This window comes from Taudactylus pleione, unplaced genomic scaffold (genome assembly GCF_031769625.1).
Source record: "Taudactylus pleione unplaced genomic scaffold, aTauple2 ptg000296l, whole genome shotgun sequence".
In the NCBI taxonomy this organism is placed as follows: Eukaryota; Metazoa; Chordata; class Amphibia; order Anura; family Myobatrachidae; genus Taudactylus; species Taudactylus pleione.
The window spans coordinates 4,085,225-4,105,373 of record NW_028284698.1 but is presented as its reverse complement, the minus strand read 5'-3'; the positions used below and the strand labels follow the sequence as shown (position 1 = coordinate 4,105,373).

Here is a 20,149-nt window from a genome sequence, read left to right as displayed (position 1 = left end):
AAGGACATTCACAGAGTTGTGCTGAAGCCACTCCTTTGATATCTTGGCTGTGTGCTTAGGGTCGTTGTCCTGCTGAAAGATGAACCGTCGCCCCAGTCGGAGATTAAGAGCGCTCTGGAGCAGGTTTTCATCCAAGATGTCTCTGTACATTGCTACATTCATCCTTGCCTCTATCCTGACTAGCCTCCCAGTTCCTGCTGCTGAAAAACATCCCCACAGCATGATGCTGCCACCACCATACTTCACTGTAGGGATGGTATTGGCCTGGTGATGAGCGGTGCCCGGTTTCCTCCAAATATAACACCTGGCATTCACATCAAAGAGTAGAATCTTTGTCTCTCATGATCTGAGAGTCCTTCAGGTACATTTTGGCAAACTCCAGGCGGGCTGCCATCTGCTTTTTACTAAGGAGTGGCTTCCGTCTGGCCACTCTATCATTCAGGCCTGATTGGTGGATTGCTGCAGAGATGGTTGTCCTTCTAGAAGGTTCTCCTGTCTCCACAGAGGAATGCTGTAGCTCTGACAGAGTGACCATCGGGTTCTTGATCACCTCCCTGACTAGGGCCCTTCTCCCACGATCACTCAGTTTAGACGGCCAGCCAACTCTAGGAAGAGTCCTGTTGGTTCCGAACTTCTTCCATTTACGGATGATGGAGGCCACTGTGCACATTTGGACCTTAAAAGAAGTAGATATTTTTCTGTACCCTTCCCCAGATTTGTGCCTTGAGACAATCCTGTTTCGGAGGTCTACAGACAATTTCTTGGATTTCATGCTTGGTTTGTGCTCTGACAGGCACTGTCAAGTGTGGGACCTTATATAGAGAGGTATATGCCTTTCAAAATCATGTCCAATCAACTGAATTTACCACAGGTGGACTCCAATTAAGCTGTAGGAACATCTCAAGGATGATCAGTGGAAACAGGATGCACCTGAGCTCAATTTTGAGCTTCATGGCAAAGGCCGTGAATACTTATGTACGTACATGTGATTTCTTAGTGTTGTTTTTTTTATTCATTAAATTAGCAAAAATCTCAAAAAAAACTTTTTTACACGTTGTCATTATCGGGTATTGTGTGTAGAATGTTGAGGACAAAAATGAATTTATTCCATTTTGGAATAAGGCTGTAACATAACAAAATGTGGAAAAAGTGAAGCGTTGTGAATACTTTCCGGATGCACTGTGTATATTTTAAATGATGTAATTCTGTCCATGTATGTCTGTAAAACAAAAAAAAAACCACTGTGTCCTTCTGCCTTCTTCCTGCCCACATGAAAGTGTGTGATTTTATTAGCGCTGTATGCTAATTGCTCAATTTGGCTTTCTGAGTTGAGCTTCAGTCAGCTTTATGCTCTCTCCTGACTCGGCAGTGCACGTGAAGCTGGTGAGCTATGAAGTGTGGTAGAAAACAACCCAGGAGAGAGCATTGAGCAGTCTGAGGCCCAACCTGAAAGACAAGTCTATCAGTATCCATCATCCAGTACATTTCAGGAAGAAACATGTTTGCTTTTTTTTAATTTATTTTTTTAAGTAAACAAAATGGGGGACAGGACGGACAGGGGTACAGGGATACATAGCCCAAACACTGCGGACAATAGGGGCTTGATGCCAAGTTGAAAGCACGCTTATTTGTGGGGCACATCTTGCGAGCCTTTGCACTTCGCATGCTCTGGGACTGTGTGACTCAAGTATGGGTGAGGAAAAGTCAGAGGCACTTCCACTGCATCTACACTTAGACCAAAGAGGCGGATCTCAACTGAAATTTCAGTGACAGCATTTGTCCATGGAGCTGCAGAGTTGAACGTAAGCGTAATTGGACCTGTTTTCAGGTGTATCTTTTGCACCTAGTATAGGACTGGTACAAGTGTGCACTGAGGATGATAACTAGTAGCAAACCAAGCGTGCAAATAGGGGGCACTGCAAGATGAGTCCGTCTCTGTATATCAATGAATATACACATTTTTCCAGGAACCTAATGTGGGTGTCCACACACCCGATTTCCGTCTACTGTACTGTACAGTATATTACCTGTAGTATCTGATTCTGTATGGACAGTCATCTTTTGCACTTTATGCAAAATGTCCAGTATTTATCCTTATGTGAGTATAGACAGCGGCACATCTCTTCATCTGTACACTTAGGGCCTGATTCATTACAGATCGCTATTGCAATTGCAGCTGCAATTACGCACGCAGTTTTTGCTGCAAAAATATGCAAATGTTTGCAACTGCACAGCCAGCATAGAGATGCCCACTACCTATTTCTCATATTCGTAAGACCTCGCAGTCCTGCATATACATCGGTAACATTGGACCCTCATGCAGAATTACAGCAAGTCTTACCTGTCTCAGAAATTGCAAGTCTTGTCGCACGCACTATGAGTACTCGTGCTGTGTATGTTGTCACAGTGTCTAATTTAATGCATGCCCACAAAACGGACAGGCACGCCTGCGTTTCTCCAACCACTCCCCCGTCACCCCCCCCAAATGCTGACGTCCTGTCACTTACCCTGCGATGGCTTTCTGTCTGCGTGCATGATTGCAGTGCTATCGCAGTCCTGGCCTGCGCACTGCAGTGCACACGCATGCGCAGTTCGCACCGTCGGCCGATCTGCGTACACTGTTACGATCCATGATGAATCAAGCCCTTAGTGTAGGTGTATGTGGATACATCTGTAAGTCTCAGGGAACAGTCCTATTTTATGTGTATGTTATATGCTGTGCAAAGGAACCAGGCACCCACACCCAAACCTGTTGACAGTGCTATTTTCAGACAGAACATACTGGGATGCCATTCGGGAAGTTTTCTTTAACATTGTCATAAACAGGAACAGCATTCCTGGACTGGCTGAAGTAGGAACACAGTAAGGGCGGGATGTACTAAACTGAAAATTGCTGTAAAACCCCAGAAATTGCCATTTTCCGGGGGTTTACCTCCTTTCCCATATGTACTAAGCACTGCTTCATCTCGATGGTTAGCGCACATCTCGGATTGTTAGAAGATTGCGCATGCGCAGGATGTGTACTGCACATGTGCAGCCATCCATCTCTGAGTCTGCTCACAGTGCCTACCTGCCGCAGCCTGATCGACAGGCTGCGGCGTCTGGGTGGCGGAGAGTGTGTGTTCCCAGGCAGTGCTCCTGGAATTGGGGGCATGCCACCCCCAATTTCCGGTAGGGAAGAGGCCAGGGTCTGTGTCAGTGGCCTCTCAAGCTGCCAGGATCTGATCAGGCTGCGATAAGCTTCAGTTACAGCAGCTTGGCCAAAGGGGGGACCATCGTGACTGTTGGTCATGATGGTGATCCCAGGCAGCGCCGTCTGTCGCAGCGCTGGGATCGCAGATCAGCACATCCTGCTGCATTTGCATTTTAGATGGATGGAATTGCACAGCCGCTTGTGTGTTTCTCTGCAATTCTTTTCTGAATCAGGTCCATAGTCTGCATTCTATGTCACTGTTGTCTGCCTCGGGTAGGCCACAAACCTACAATACACACTATAGGGTATAAAGACATGGCACAAGGGACTGTCTAATCCCTGATATCACACAATGGGCCTGATTCAGTACGTATCACAACTGCGAATACAATAGCGATTACGCACGCTGTTCCACTGCAAAACGTATGCTAAGCCATTGTGATCGCTATGCCCTCGCAGCATAACATAAGGACGCCCACTTTACCTTAAACACATCCATAATGTTTAGCAAGACAGCGAAACCATCGGTACAATCGAGTACCATCGCAGCATCTCACACACTTGCACAAGCTCTGACCTTACTCAGAAATTGCTAACTTCCACGCAAGCTATGAGTTCTCAGGCTGTGTACGGCATCACAGTGGATAATTTATGCACGTCCCAGCAACGGCGTTCAAACGCACTGGCACGCCTGCATTTCGCCGACCACCCCCCCATCACCACCCACAAACGGTGCTTCCTGTCAATCACTCTGCGTTGGGTCTGCGTAGTCACTGAGATCGCAGTCCCGATCACAGTGGCTAGTTCCAGCACACGCACTGGGATGTATACGCCTGCGCAGTACGCAACAATCGGCCGATTGCGTGCGTATTAGCAGTTGCGATCCGTAATTAATCAGGCCCAATGTCCACAATATACTGTGTAGTTATGGTTGACAGTAAATATGCTTTGTAGGACATTGTTGTTTGGATGTTACAGTCCGTGTCCTTTAAAATGTGTTGAATAATACTTAATAAAAGGACAACATTCTGCTGTCGATACTAAGAGTAAAGAGAACAATGAACATGGACTATGACAAAGATTTGGTCAAGGTGTGGAGTTTGCTGTGAGACACCATAGAATAGAATAGAATTTTTTTTTTATAATACTTTTGATGTCAGGAGTGGTGTTACACTGGGGTCCGCAGATGGTACTGTAAGTCAGGAAAAAGAATAGGATTGTGAACATAAATGGCGCTGCTAAGATGTAAAAGAAAACATGACGTGTTATACCATCTCATTCAATACCACTCTGCATATCCAGATCCAGGACATCCAAGCAGCGTTCCATGACTACAGACAAGGACTAGGGGTGTGCAATCGCTTCCGCAAGGAGACGGGGGCACCATCACAGCTGTGGTGGCACCTGTAGTTGACTTGTAGGGTGCCTGGAATGACATCCTGCAGTCTGGAGTGCTACCGGGTACGTCCTGAGTCTCCTGGTCTCTGACATATCTGACGTCATGACATTATATGTGCATGATGTGGTGGGGCTGGCCCAGGACACATTGATACCCTGCAACAGCACTGCAGCTAAGTATAATTGTTTCTAGGTTTACCAGGTAGAAGATTGTAGGACATGCACATACCCTTCCCCTCAATATGTAAAGGTCCCCATACACGGTGCAATTCAAAGTTGGTAAGATGTGTTGTACGACTGCCCTTGAAATTCTTCCCTTGAAATTCTTCATAAGATGTGGTCAAATGGTGTACGATTGAGCGTTACGATCATAGGATAAGATGCATAAAAGTGTATTACATTGTACTCGTTCGCATGGGAACGCCTACCGTCTGGGGCCAGCCCCACTGACATCACTAGTGATGTCAGTGGGAGTGCTTTTGGCTCTGATAGAACCAAAAGCACTCCAGGGCTTGCGGCAGCGAGACCCTACCGCAAGGGTCTCGTCGCAAGCCCGATGGTCGCGATGGTCTTGACCATCGCGACCATCATTTTGGCCGCTTGCTATAGCTGTGGGTGGTCACCCACAGCAATGCGAGCGGCCAGGAGGCCGCTCCAAAAAGTAGGAGGGACGGCCCTGATTCAGAGCGAGCGCTCTGTCAGATCATCCGGCTCTGAATCAGGGCCGTGTCCCTAAGTGTGTGACAGACAGTGGCTGCTCCAGAGGTGGGGCTGCAGCGCAGTCCAAAATTCAAATAGGCAAGCCGCACAATCTAACACCAACGTAAGGTACATTTTAAAATTGAGGGTATTTATTAAAGCCCTAACAGAAGAAATCACTGATTTCTCCAATGTAAACATAGTTAACTAAGGATTCTGCCATCACCATATATCTCTCTGGGAGTGGTAATACTACCAAAATAATTTTTTTAGATGGCAATAGCTACCATTTCTCATAAGTAAAACTCCATCTGTGGAAGCATTTTTGGCTGCGCATGCACAATAGTGCAAGTGAAGACTTTCAACCAGAGCCGGCCCTAACCAAATTAGAGCCCTAGGCAAGATTTTGGGTGGTGCCCCCCCATAGGATCCTGAAAAAGCATGAGGCCTCACAGAAGGGGCATGGTCTCACTATGCTGTGGCCCCTTCCCCATTGTGCTCCCAGCACCCCTCACCCAGCACAGATCACAGCACCCCTCGCCCAGCACAGCACTCATCACCCCTCTCCCAGCACAGTACCTGCGCTAACCACTAGCCGTCGTCCAGGTACTCTGTCCCCCAAACCGCTGCTGCCCGCTCACTGTTTGCTGCTGCCAGGCCCGATTGGAGCTGTCAGCTGAGCTCCGATCATGGAGCTGCACAGTGACAGTAGCAGCTGCCCTAGTCTCTGCCCAGCCAGCAACAGGTGGCCCAGCCGTGCCTGCCCTAAACCTCTGCCATCCCTAGGTGGGCTTGGGTGCCCCTAGGCATTTGCTTAGCTTGTCTATGCCTAGGGCGGCTCTGCTTTCAACACTGCATTAAGCTAGCGGCAAAAGACGTTACAGTGAGGAAAGTACGTCACAGGGTCAGCCTCTATTTCGAAGTCTTGCCCTGGCACACAAACTTTGGTAAATAGGTTAGATAAAAGGAAGCTAATATGCTGGTGACGGTGTAATGGTTAGCATTACTGCCTCACAGCACTGAGGTTGTTGGTTCAATTACCACTACGGCCATAACTGTGTGAAGTTTGTATATTCTCCCTGTGCTTGTGTGGGTTTCCACTGGATACTCCGGTTTTCTCCCACACTCCAAACATATACTGGTAGGTTTACTGGCTCCCAATAAATATTAACCCTAGTGTGTATGTGTGTGTGTACATGTGATAGGAAATATAGATTGTAAGCTCCACTGGGACAGGGACTGTCGTGAATGGACAAAAATATGCTCTGTAAAGCTCTGCAGAATATGTGTGCTCTATATAAATAAACTGGTAATAAATAAATATTTTATTCATTATATACATCCGGAAAATACCAATAAATAATAAATACTTCCCTAAGAGACCTATTCATTATCAGGGGCCTATTGGGCCCAAAATAATTAAGCATCCAACTTGCTGCAAGTTATGGCAGTAGATACATAATGATGGGAGCAATTCAGCATTGCTACAGTGGAGTTTTCTGAACTCATAATGAATGAACACGTTACTAAAAACATGCGGAAACTAGCGTTTTTGAATGTGTAACGGGACCATAAGTTATAATAAATAGTCCCCTAAGACTCATAATAAATGGTTGATGTTTCATGTATCAAACAAAGCATTGTTTGGCATATTATTGTTCATTTAATGTCCCTTAGGAACAGTGACCACTATGTCTGTATTTTAACATATGAAGGTATGTATACAGAAACAGAAAAACTTTTGCTATCGGCGCTAACAATAATATACTGCAAATGGATGTGTGTGCAGCAAATAAAACAAAGGGCATTTTGTCATGATTTGATCAAAGCATTTAAGCCTGCAGCCCAGCATCAAGGGACCCCATTTTTCTGCAGGTCCCTACACTAGCATATATGCCCAGCACACCATTACATTGCAGTTAAATGTACTCACCTCCTAGATACGGTATACAATCGGGAAGCTGACTGCCTTAATACCAGCAGCCGGCTTCCCGACTGAGGAGGGTTAGGGGATTAGGTTAAGTTAGTCAGTACTTACCTATCGACGATCAGGATTTCCAGCGCTGTCAGGCTTCCGCTGCCGGGAACTCTGCTTTGGTCGGCCAGGCACTGTCGGGAATCGGCCGGCGGTATTTCATACAGATTCCCTAGATACAGAGGGACACATCTATACAGGGGCTGGCTGTTAGCCACACCCATCTAGGCCTTTTATAGCCTTAATTGAAAGCTGCCATGATAGCACAAGGCAAAATTTTGAAACAAAACGGAAAAGAAATATATATACAGAAAGACGCTGCAAAAGCAGAGACTGGCAGGTTTTCCTATATTTGGCTCCCAGCAAGCAGTCAGCGTGTTCTCAATACATTGTCTTCCTAATGCATCTGCAGCTCAGTGACTGCAAATGCTCTGATCCCAATGGAGGGGATTAGGAGAGTTGTACAGTAGATGATTAAAGAGTAAATACTATGATTCCTTGCATTTCTTCTGGTGGTGAAAAGGTCCTACATCTCCAGTCTGTGCGGATTTACCTTACTCACTTATACAGTTTCAAGTCACTTATTTTTTTGCGGCAAACTGCTTTATGAGAAAGAAGTAATTAAACCTGCTGCTTGGTTCACTTTGTGAGTAAATTATATTGTAGCTCTCTGTGCTAATGATTAAGGGAGTTCCTATCCATAATAACAGGCCCAGCAGGGGGTTGGTACAACAGACTGTCAGAAAGGGCTTCACCACTAGCAGAACAAAGTGCCTGTGAGGTAATATTGCCGGAGAAATAACTGAGCTACAGATCTAAAAGTGGAAGAATAATATTATAATGCAATTACTGTATATGGTAATGATTAATTGCTATTTCAGCAATAGTGCAGTGTATTGCAGTGCATGCAGCTATTTTAACACTTTCATTTCTGGATTGCTCAGTTTAGCACAGGTATTGAGGTCACCATATTGTGTCTGGTATAAAATGGCTGATACAGCAACCATAGTAACATATTGCCTTTATCTTTCATTTTTGGATTCCTTTCATATGTGTCCTTCATAGTTTCTAATTGCTACAGTAGTTCCTGCAGACATTTCATGTCGATGGAATTCAAATAATTGCGTGTTGGTGACTTTTCTGATGGGATCACAATGCACCTCAAAGAGGCCTAAAGAGTAATTGCTGTAAGGTTGCTTGCAAGCAGAGCTGCCCATCATATTTAACACGGTTTATATAAACTGCATCGCTGCTGCAATCCCGTATGCAGTGGCTGGGCGAAAATATGCAAATGTTGCAGCCGCTGGAGTGCGCACTGAGACGCTCACTGGTGACATCACAGATCCACCACTTGCGTACAAGGACGCAACCATCGGAAGCACATCGGCCGATAATCGAACTTCTGTGTTTGCAAAGAATTGCAAAATGGAACTTAGGGCCTGATTCAGACCCACTCGCAAGCGGCTGTCCGCTCGCAAGTGGGTCGATGGTGTACACTGCGCATGCGCACGACGGCGGGAGCTCCGTCGTGCGCATGCGCCAGACGCGACGAGCGAAGGACTTTCCTTCGCTCGTTGTGTCTGATCAAAGGGGGCGTGCTGTCGATGTTGATTGACAGCACGCCCCCTTTGGTGGGCGTGCCTCCCTGACGGGGGCGTTCCCAAGGGAACGCCTACCGTCAGAAGCCGGCCCACTGACATCACTAGTGATGTCAGTGGGAGTGATTTTGGCTCTGATAGAGCCAAAATCACTCCGGGCCTTGCGGGTGAGAAACTCAACCGCAGGCTCCGGCTCGCAGTGGCGATGGTCGCGATGGTCGCGACCATTGCGGCCATCAAACTGCACGCTCGTATAGGCTGTGGGTGGTGACCCACAGCTATACGAGCGTCCAGGAGGACGCTCCATAATTATGGAGGACGGCCCTTATTCAGAGCGTGCGCTCTGCTCAGAGCGTACGGCTCTGAATGAGGGCCTTAGTTCCGGCGGATCCTTAACAACTACGTGCAGGATCACAGTCGCAGGCTTTGACAAGCCCCTGACGCGACACACCTGCGTTTAAGTCGTCACCCCCATTACCGCTCACAATCAGACCCTGACTGTTAATCACTTTGCAAATAAATCCTATCTGCGACAACATCGGAAGACCATCACGGCACATGCGCAGTGTGACTCCAACACATGAGCATTAGAAAAAGCATTGGTTATTTGCAAATACTTTGGCATTGCATCCATCTCTGAATTAGGCCCAGAGTCCAAATAGGACAATGGACTGAATAATATTAGTAAGACGTCCAAAATGTTTCAGGTGTGTTGAAAAAAATACTGTATTGCATTCCAGGCTCCCTAGCTATGCCTGTATTGCCCTATTACTTAAATTGGCTAAACCAGTTTAAAAATCTGTTTTGGGCACCCAAACCATGGACTTTTTGCACATTTCTACTCGCCACCTCTGGAGACTGCAAGCAGAAATGTTGGCGCCCGTGACACTCACACTCGAACGGAACAACAATTGAAATGCTCTGTCGGGCGTCCATTAGTGAGCGGTCACAAAAAAACAATTGAATCTCCCCCAAAGGCCCAAATGCTGCAATAAGTGGTGTTTAGGACATATTTAGGGCTTCTCCCTGTCTATTAAATTGCCCCTGTCTATTAAATTGTTGAGAAGTTATTCACTGTGTTTCTTTGGCAAAAAGCTTCCCCATTATATTTAAGAAAGAACATGGCCGTGCATGTACTGCGGCAAAGCTCTTATTGCTCTCGCCATCAATGGAATGGGCAGCCAGCAGAAAAATGCCTTACCTGCATAAAACACTTTTCTAAACCAAGTTACAATTTCATTAATAATTGTTCTTTCTAATTTTTTTTTTATATATATAAATGAGCGTAGAACTGAACGCCCAAGTCTTTGATTAAAGTTGGTTTACATATGCGTATAGGAATCCAGACTGAATGGCAAAGTGGTAAGTTCAACTTTACTGTCGCCTGCCAGTATCGCAGGAGACCTGGCAAACACTATACAATTATCTGCCAGATATCTGTCTGGTTGGAATGAAAACCTGGTAATGTATGGGAACAAATGACAATCGAACATTTGTTCACAAACACTGGAAAACAGACAAAAATGGACATTCAGCCAAATTGGTTAAATAAAACAAATTTAACCAATTTGAACAATCGTTTTTGTCTTTTTCCAGTGTTTAAAACCATATAATTGATTGTCATTTGCTCCCATACATGACCAGGTTTTCATTCCAACCAACCAGATTGGACAGATATCTGACAGATAATTATATAGTGTATGCCCAGCATTAATATCTTTCAGACATCTGTCCGAAGTGGCTGGTTGGAATGAAAACCTGGTCATGTATGGGAGGAAATTAAATTCGACCACATGATCCCAAACATTGGAATACAGATAAAACTGATTGTGCAAATTGGTTAAATTCCTTTGATTTAAGCCAATTTGTCTGAACGACCATTTTTGTCTGTTTTCCAATGTTTTTGAGCAAATGGTCGATTGTCATTTGCTCCCATACAACCACAGATTTTAATTTCAACCAGCCAGATGTCTGACAGTTAATTATATGGTGATAACTGATTTTCTATTGCTGTGATATACAACATACAGTAGAGAACCTTTGTTAGCTCAGCATCAGGGGTGTATCTACCCATTGGCCAGGATGGCACTCGCCAGGGGCACCGGTCAAAGGGGGGCGCCATCCGGCAGTGCCACCAGCAGCCAATGGGTGGACTACCTCACTAGCCCCCAGGCCCTAAGTGTAGGGCAGACCGCAGTGAGAACGGTCTGCCATACACAGTTTACAAACACACAGCAGCCAGTGGTGGCTGTCTGTTTGTTATAGCAGCCATCCAATGAAAGTCAGACAGACTGCTGCTGTGTCCATGGAGGGAGCCGGCTGGAGCTCACTCATGAGCTCTGCCTTTCGTCTCCAGCCCGCAACGGGTGATGTGAGAGACTCATGACATCTCTCCCATCCCATAGTGCAGAGTGAGAGCGGGCCCGGAGGAGTGGACAGCGGCGGTCGTCGGCAGGAGCGGGGATCAGGTAAGTTGCTTTTTTTTTATGGCACAGCACAGTGGGAGCACTGTATAGGGGGTGGCCGCTACTGGGGGCATGTTATGGGGGGGTGGCCGCTACTGGGGGCACTGTATTGTGGGGGCTGCTACTGGGGGCACGTTATGGGGGGGTGGATGCTACTGGGGGCACTGTATTGCAGAGGCCGCTACTGGGGGCACGTTATGAGGGGGATGGCCGCTACTGGAGGCACTGTATAGGGGGGACTACTACTGGGGCACTGTATAGGAAGACTACTACTGAGGGCAATGCATAAGGGGGACTACTACTGGGGGCACTGCATAGGGTGGACTACTACTGGGGCACTGCATAGAGGGGACTACTACTGGGGGAACTGCATAGGGGGGACTACTACTGGGGGGCCCTTCCTGAAATTATGGGGGGCGCCAGTCCATTACCTTGCCAGGGGCGCTCGGATCCCTAGATACACCCCTGCTCAGCATGTTAGTAAATACACCTGAGAACTAATATTTCTGCTCTTCATATTTTTTCCTCATCTGCAATCACCTGAGCTGTGTTAAGTATCTGCAGCTAGGTTAGCTACACAGCTCATTTGTAGTCTCTGTAATTAAATCTCATGAGATTAATTGCTTTAAAAACATGTTACTCTATACTATTAGGACAATTAATCTCTCTGAAATCTTATTACACAGGTACAAATGTAATGTCCTGACTTGTATCACCTAAAATAAAAAAAAATAAAAATAAAATCATATGACTGAACAATTGTAGTCAATGTACATGGCTAAATTGTGGGAACTAATGTGCTGGGTACACTACAGGGTGATTAAAACGTTCCTGTGTAAATAATTTTACAGGAAACAACAAGCTTCTGGCAAATGGGTGATTGTATAGTTTAACCCTTAAAAGGCTTTATTTAACATAATTTAAGAAACTCATCCCAGGTTCATTCTTTGGGAAAATGAGTGTGCAGAACAGAACCAGAGTATTAGCGCACTGTGGTAAGGAGCCAGGTATGCTAGGAGCTCACAGGGGCTTCTAACAGGGCTAAAATGGTTGTGAATAGCTTATGTTAATAAAGCCCATTCCATAATTCAGGTCTGCAGGTGATTCTAGACAAACGAGCCAAAGGAATCTCCCTCTGTGCTTGCCTGTGCATAACATTATCAACTACAAATCTGATCTGCATGCAAACTAGATAAATATAACACGGTCTTGGCAATGTAAATCACTATTACAGTATGCTGTGCTGTATGACCTGACCACACAACAGCAATCTGCTTATAGAATGTAGGAATCTGCAATATTGCATTATGTGTAACTGGTGATGACTATAGATAACCCTTCTTCTGTTTGCTAGAGTAGACCTGGGTGTCACTTGAATGATTGCAGCCACATGTCACTGTAACTTTAAGCTGAATGTGAGTATATGAAACATATTGAACCCTCCCCTATCTGCTAAAGCATTGGACTGCAGGCAGCTTGTCTATCAGGAGGAAGGGGAACGGAGTTTCTGCAATAGAAGCCAGCAGTCTGCAGCTCTCACTACATAGAACAGCAGCACAGTCTGAGACCTAATCACCCTTCCTCACTGCAGGAGCCCACCATGGAATCATCTGCATCACCCTAAATGCTGGACCTATGCTCTCCTGAATTCTATGGAATGTTCATTCAAAACTCACCCTTACTACACTTTGTGACAGGGATTTCCAGCCCAACACGTGGCTGCGGGATATACACACTACATCCATGTGCGTAAGTGGTTGCAGGATATACACACTACATCCAAGTGCGTAAGTGGTTGCAGGATATACACACTACATCCATGTGAGCAAGTTTAAGTGGCTGCAGGATAAACACTACATCCATGTGAGTAAGGGGCTGCAGGATATACACTACATCCATGTGAGTAAGGGGCTGCAGGATATACACTACATCCATGTGAGTAAGTGGCTGCAGGAAAATACACACTACATCCATGTGCGTAAGTGGTTGCAGGATATTCATGTGAGTAAGCGTCTGCTGAAGATTTCGACACCCTTTGCTTGGACAGAGAATAAGTGAATTATTTGACTTCTCAGGGACATTGGGTCTTTGTTTACTGCTACTGTACTACGGCTTAATGTGGGCAACAAATAAACAGCTGCTGTGTGTGACTTGGACAAGATACATTACCTGGGAAAAGACTTTCTAAGTACAAATGACTGGATGCAAAACTTACAGAGGTTGTGTGATATGGGGAATAACTATGCACCTTCCTGTCTCAGGCTGTAGCAAGTATTTATAACGGGACTATTGGCAAATGTGTAGGATTGCTGTTACAGTTCTGGCTGCCCTTCTCCTGAGCACAGTGCATGGAACATTTAGGTAAGAGCCCAGACTGTGATGTATACTGCTCAGATAGCAGCATTGTATATCTATCTATCATAAACATATATTGTGAGCTTTTTTTTTAAAATGGCCAAAAGAACCAAGTCCAGAAAAAGTAAATTACACTATATTATATTGTAACATTTTCCTATTTTAATGTATTTATCTTTTTGTGTAACATTAAAAATGTAGTTATATCAATGATGGTTTCTGAAAACAGTGAAGTCTTGTGTAACCATTTTAGTTTCTGCAAGAAAATGAATTGTTGGTAAATATATGCAAAATGTGTGTGTGTGTGTGTGTGTGTGTGTGTGTGTGTGTGTATATAATATATATTAACTTGCCATAGACCTGTCTTTAGTCACATACGTTGGTGGTGCAGGACTGCATTCAGATGTTGCAAAGTTCACCGCAGGGCTTCCTCAGTATGGAAAGGGTTAATGCATGTGACAGACGTGTAAAGAGCGAGAGATTAGGGCAAGGTGAGTCAGGGGTGCAAGGTTCTCTAATGATGAACTATTGTTCATAATGCAGCATGGAGATATTTATTAGGTGTGAAAGGCTTGTTAAGTGTGTATGTGAAAATTGCTTATTCAGAAGTAAAGGTAACAGTACATACTTGGAAAAAATTCCAATAAACTTTATTATTATTATTATTATTATTATTATTATTATTATTATTATTATTATGTGTATGTTTATGACTTTAAAGTCCAGGGTGTTATCAATTAAAATGTTTGAAATGCAACATTTCAGTAGGTTTTTAAAAACAAACCATTTAATAAATGTTAGTTTTATTATTATTATTATTATTATTAATAATATACCCAAACTGTGACCCTGAGATCAGGTGACCACAACATAATTACTGGCAAAAAGTGCATTTCAGACATACACCAGTGGCCAGTGCTGTATACTGTATGAGGGGACAAGCTCAGATGGTGGAGGAAAAGTTTGGCCAGTTTTCTTAGGTCAGTTGCATGGTTATCAACCATCTGCAAAGTTACGGATGGTAAAAAAGAAAGCCATGTTTTCCTCTGTCACTAAAAACTACAATAACATCCCCAAAGTTGACACAATGAAGATCTTATACAATCCCAAAATTCAGGAACTTTTTACTTAGAACCTGTCAGTGCATTGTTATTGTAGATGCTGCATCTACTTTGCTTTATGCTGATTACATTTTAACAAAACATAATAATGTGGAAGTACACAAATATCAAACAGTAGCTTTATGTTCCAAAAGTCATTAAAACATTTTTAACAGTTTGTGAGCCCAGTCCCTTATCCAAACCCCTATAATGTCTTCGTTCGTTTAGGTGCCATGTTACATGGCTGTCTGTTCCCTGTCAAATTCAGGTTTACGAATACCACTTTCAGACCACTTTCATTCATCACTGGTGCAACCCGTTTTGCACAGACAACCACTGTCACACTACACCACAGACCCTCGAAATTCCTGGGTCGATCCCTTCAGACATAAGCCATGGCATTTAGTGTGGAGTCATTTCAATAACAGAATAGAAACCGGACACATAGGAGCTTTTCAATAATTGTTTATTCCGATATAACGACTCCCATATTTTTTTCATATGCGGAATCATGTAAAGTGTTGCTTTTATTATGTGCATATGAGAATATACATAACTGCATTATAAATCTAAAAATACACAATATTTGGCATATAAAAACAGCCAGTCATCCCAAAACAAAAGAAAACTTTTTAAACCTACACATTATATAACGTGCCTAAAACAAAGGCTACACTTGTAAGAAAACATAACTAAAACTTTGACATAACTTGTAATACAGACAGCACTTGTTACAAATTCCTATACAGTGAAATCAGGATTTTGAGTTGGGCCAGTGGGTTGTGGTGTACTAGGTGTAACTGGGTCCAAAACAATGTGAGTTATACACACATTCTTACTGTATAAGCATCATCATTTGGGGGAGTTTGAGGCTGCTGTGTATACTGAGGAGGGGGTGCCGGCTGTGGTGTGGGGCTTTTAAATTTGGGGATTTGAAACTGAGAAAAAAGTTTACTCAGAAATTCATGATTGTCGCAACAGACCAGTGGTGTAACTAGTGTATATCGAGCCCAGGGCAAATTTGAAAAGGGAGCCCCCCCTCCCCCCGATGCGCGTGCGTGGTCACTTAAAAATGGGGCGTGTCAACATGACACACCCCTTTAATTTTCACTGAACATTCCTATCCATATGCACCTTAACCCCAGTAGTACCCCTTATACAGTACCCCCAGTATGCAGTTGTGGTCCCTCTTATGCAGGCCCATAGTAGTGCCCCTTATACAGTATCCCCAGTAGTGGTCCCCCTTATACAGCCCCCAATTAGTTCCCCTTACTCAGTACCCCCCCCAAATGCAGTGCCCCATGTAGTGTTCCCCCTTATGCAGTGCACCCAGTAGCAGTCCCCACAATGCAGTGCGCCCAGTAGCGGTATCCCCTTATGCAGTGCCCTTTATATGGTGCCCCCAGTAGTAGCCCCCCCCCCTATGTAGTGCCCTTTATATAGTGCCCCCAGCAGTAGTCCCCCCCCCCACCCCCATGCAGTTTTCCCAGTAGTGGTCCCCTTATGCAGGCACCCAGTAGTGATCCCCCGTATCCAGTGCCCCCTGTAGTAGCCCTTCCTATTATTGCCCCCAGTAGTGGTCCCCCGAGTGCAGTGCCTCTAGTAGTAGGCCCCTTTTATAATGCCCCCTTTTATAATGCAGTGGTAGTTCCCCCCCAAGTAGTAGTCCCCCTCCAGTAGAGGTCCTCCCAATAATGGTGCCCCCAGTAGTAGCCACCCCTCCCCCGTTGTGCCCCCACCCCTAGTAGAGGTCCCCCCAGTAGTAGCCACCCCCCTTCCCCGTTGTGCCCCCAGTAGTGCAGATAGGTTAAAAAAATATATATAAAAATATACTTACCTGAATCCACGCTGCTGCTGCTCCGGTCCGTGACGCTGCTCCCGCCAGTTCTCCCGGCCTGGTGCGCTCAGCGTGACATCTGTCCCATTACCCACTGCAGGAGCCGGACGGAAGCCCGGCTCTTGCAGTGGGTGCTGCAGCAGTCAATGAGAGTCTATCTGACTCTCATTGGCTGCTGTTTAACACAATCATCGCCGCCAGCGCTGGCGGCGATGCGTGTGTTATGCACAGCCTGAGCCCGCCTCCTAGCGCTATTGGGCAAGCGCTCAGGGGGAGGGAACGGGCTCAGGTGTGAAGCACAGGACCAGCGCTGGAAGCCTAGCGCCGGTCCTGTGTAAATGTGTAGCGCTGACCACTCTCATTGTGGTCGGCGTTACACTGGCTAACTAGGGCGGGCGGGCCGGTACTGTGGCCGGCGGCGCCCCCCCCACGCCACCAGTCCAAAGGCGCCCAGGGCACGCACCCCGCTCGCCCTGCCCTAGTTACGCCACTGCAACAGACCCTCTCATGATCCCATCTGACCCTATCCTGTATGGCTGATATTCAGGAAAGAGTTCCCTTTCATTTTTCATAAAATCGCTGCATCCTGGCATCTTCTTAGGGCCTACATTGCAGAAATCCATTTCTTGAAGCTCCTCAAAGTATATTTGTCATGGCTCTTGTGGCAAGCTCCATCTAAAGGGGGGTATCCACTAGGCGATTTTAGCAAGCGATTGCACATTATGGATGTCATTATCGTGCAATCGCTTGCAAATCGGGCATGTTGTGGTCGGAAGCAAACAGCGCTGCGCGTGCACGCTGGTCGCTTCCGACATCTATCATCGCCCGTACATGCTCAGCAGGTTCAGCATGTGCGGGGATGATGGATGTGCCTGGACTGAACGAGTGAACGTTCAGTCTAGGCACATCACTAGATATACAAACGAGAGTACGATTGCAATGTCATAATCGTGCTCTCGTTTGTATATCTAGTAGTGGATACCCGCCTTTAGACTTTTTGTTATTGCTTGTAGAAACATTGAAATCTATAACCAAATAAATGAAGAAAAACTAATTAGTACTTGCTTGAGAATTGAATAAAGTTTTTTTTTTTAACACTTGCTGCTGCGTTTTCTTCACCTCCCTTTGCACACAGGATTTTAAGTTAGTTTAGATGGAGAAAGTTTTTGAGCAATATTTCTGTGTTTAATTACAATTGAATGTATCTTCTAACAATATCAGAATATATTGAAAATTAAATAGCAGCGCAATTAATTGATCAGCGCTTGCGGCCTCCTTCCACTTGCACACTAGCTTTACGCTGCAACAGATACGGTTTTTAAGTTAGGTTTCGCAGTTTTTATGTATGTTGTATTTTGTATATATTGGTAAGTTAGGGTTTGCAGCATATTTGGTATTTTATTTAAAAAACAAAACAAAACTTTTCTTTGGGAAAAAAAAACTTGTGTGTAATAAGTAAATACAGTATAACTTACTGTTGGTGCGGAAGGCTGGCCTCTGTGCCTGAGACTCTGCTCTTGGTGTCTGTTTCTCCACTGGCACATCAAAGGTGCTTTTGGCTGGCTCTTCACTGGGCACATATGAGTCCATGGTGCTATCATCATCAAACAGCACCTGCAACGATGGTGGACTCTGTTGATTGCTCAAAGTTTGTGTTGCTGTCTGCATAGCAGTTTCACTTGAGGAGGACAAGGCGATATGGTTTGATAGTGCAGAGTTTCCAAAAACAGCATTGCAGAGATTATAATAAGGCCGCTTCATGCTTCCAGCCCCGCTTCGATTTCTATTGTGGTCATGGACCTTTTTCATTTGCTTACAAATCGCCTTCAGTTTGCTGAGTTTTCTTCACCACCCTGGGCACACAGCATCTTAGCGATATTGCTTTATACAGTTGCGTCCTTCACTGTCCCTGTTATTTGGGACTTTATCTCCTCCTCTCCCTGCACTGCCAATAGCTCTCCCCTCCTCATTCTTCCAATATGACATTTTTAAATTGTAAGCACAGTTTTCCTGATCCACATGCAGTCCCATTGGCGTCCCGTGCCTTCTGCCGTTGATGAGGTTAACGGTAACAGCCTCAGGCAGCCCCAAACGGCCAATCTGCTCCTTTTCTGCGTGACACTTATCTAAAAACCTGGGTCACTCTATTTAGACATAAGCCGGGGCACTGACCCAGGTCAATTGAAGGGGCACGGACCTATGACTGTCAACCCAGGTCAGACCCTTTCAGACATAAGCCAAACCCGGGTAGTTTCGCTGTGCCCCTGCAAATTCCCGGGTTTCTCGGTATGTCTGAAGGGGGTATTAGTGTACTATTTCAGTTGTTGCTGGACTTATACCCATCTAGGATTTTTTTCAAGTATCTTGAAAAAAATTTAATTGTATGTATATATTTCTTCTAGTTTCAACAAACTCAGTTTAGAGTGTGTGTGTGTGTGTGAGGATTGATATTTTTATTCATTTACTTTTTTGCATCCGTATTTCATTTTTATAGCCTTCCTGTGAAGGATGCTGTTTTCGCTTGAGATTGCTGACATTTTAACTTTCTGGCGTGCACAGCTGCTGTGATTTAAGAATGTAACTAGGTGCACCACACTGAAGTGAATCAAAGTTTTTATCCACACTCTCTAAGTTGAGGAATACATTTTTATTTAGAGCTATTTCAGCCAAGTCGTACCATGTTGTGTTTGCAGGTTTCTTCTAAAAACATTGTCTTTCTTTTGTAGATAGATCTGTTCATATTCAAGTGTATGCAGGGCTATTTTACTGGAAAAATTGGTTCAATAACTGTGGCTGGAGCTATAGAAAAACAATTTTTATGTATATGTGGCAGGATGACTTCACTGAAAGATATTTTTAAAGATATCTTTCAGTTGTGTACACCCAATATCGTTTGTCCTGCACTACAGAAAGTTCAAGGGAAATCTTTCACCAATATCGTTCATACAGCACATCGTCTAGTGCGTATGAGCCCATAGAATCGTATAACCATCTCAACTCCCCAGTCCTTAATCCCATTGAGAACTTGTGGTCAATCCTCAAGAGGCGGGTGGACTAACAAAAACCCACAAATTCTGACAAACTCCAAGCATTGATTAGGCAAGAATGGGCGGCCATCAGTCAGTATGTGGCCCAGAATTTGATTGACAGCATGCCAGAGCGAATTGCAGAGGTCTTGAAAAAGAAGGGTCAACACTGCAAATATTGACTCTTTGCATAAACTGAATATAATTTTCAAGAAAAGCCTTTGACACTTATGAAATGCTTGTAATTTTACTTCAGCATATCATAGTAACATCTGACAAAAAGGTCTAAAAACCTGAAGCAGCAAACTTTGTGAAAACCAATACTTGTGTCATTCTCAAAACTTTTGGCCATGGCTGTACAATGCTCTTTAGTCTGTGTCCGTTTATTTAGTTTCATAAGTTTTCCCATACTGCTACCACACCAGTTCTGAAGGGCTCAGTCAGTCTTGGTTAGCATATGCCAGCTTCTTACTCTGGGCCTAATTCAGAGTTGAGAATAGAGT

General features: G+C 44.8%; 1 protein-coding gene across 1 annotated transcript in view; it reads left to right on the top strand.

Annotated features, from left to right (window-relative positions):
* The first annotated feature begins 12,827 nt into the window (after nucleotides 1-12,827).
* Nucleotides 12,828-20,149, top strand: part of IL1RAPL2 (interleukin 1 receptor accessory protein like 2) — a 1,136,349-nt gene continuing 1,129,027 nt past the window's right edge. Inside the window, exon 1 of the mRNA XM_088482887.1 lies at nucleotides 12,828-13,689. The gene's annotated coding sequence lies outside the window, so the exon portion shown is untranslated. The remainder of the gene's footprint in view (nucleotides 13,690-20,149) is intronic.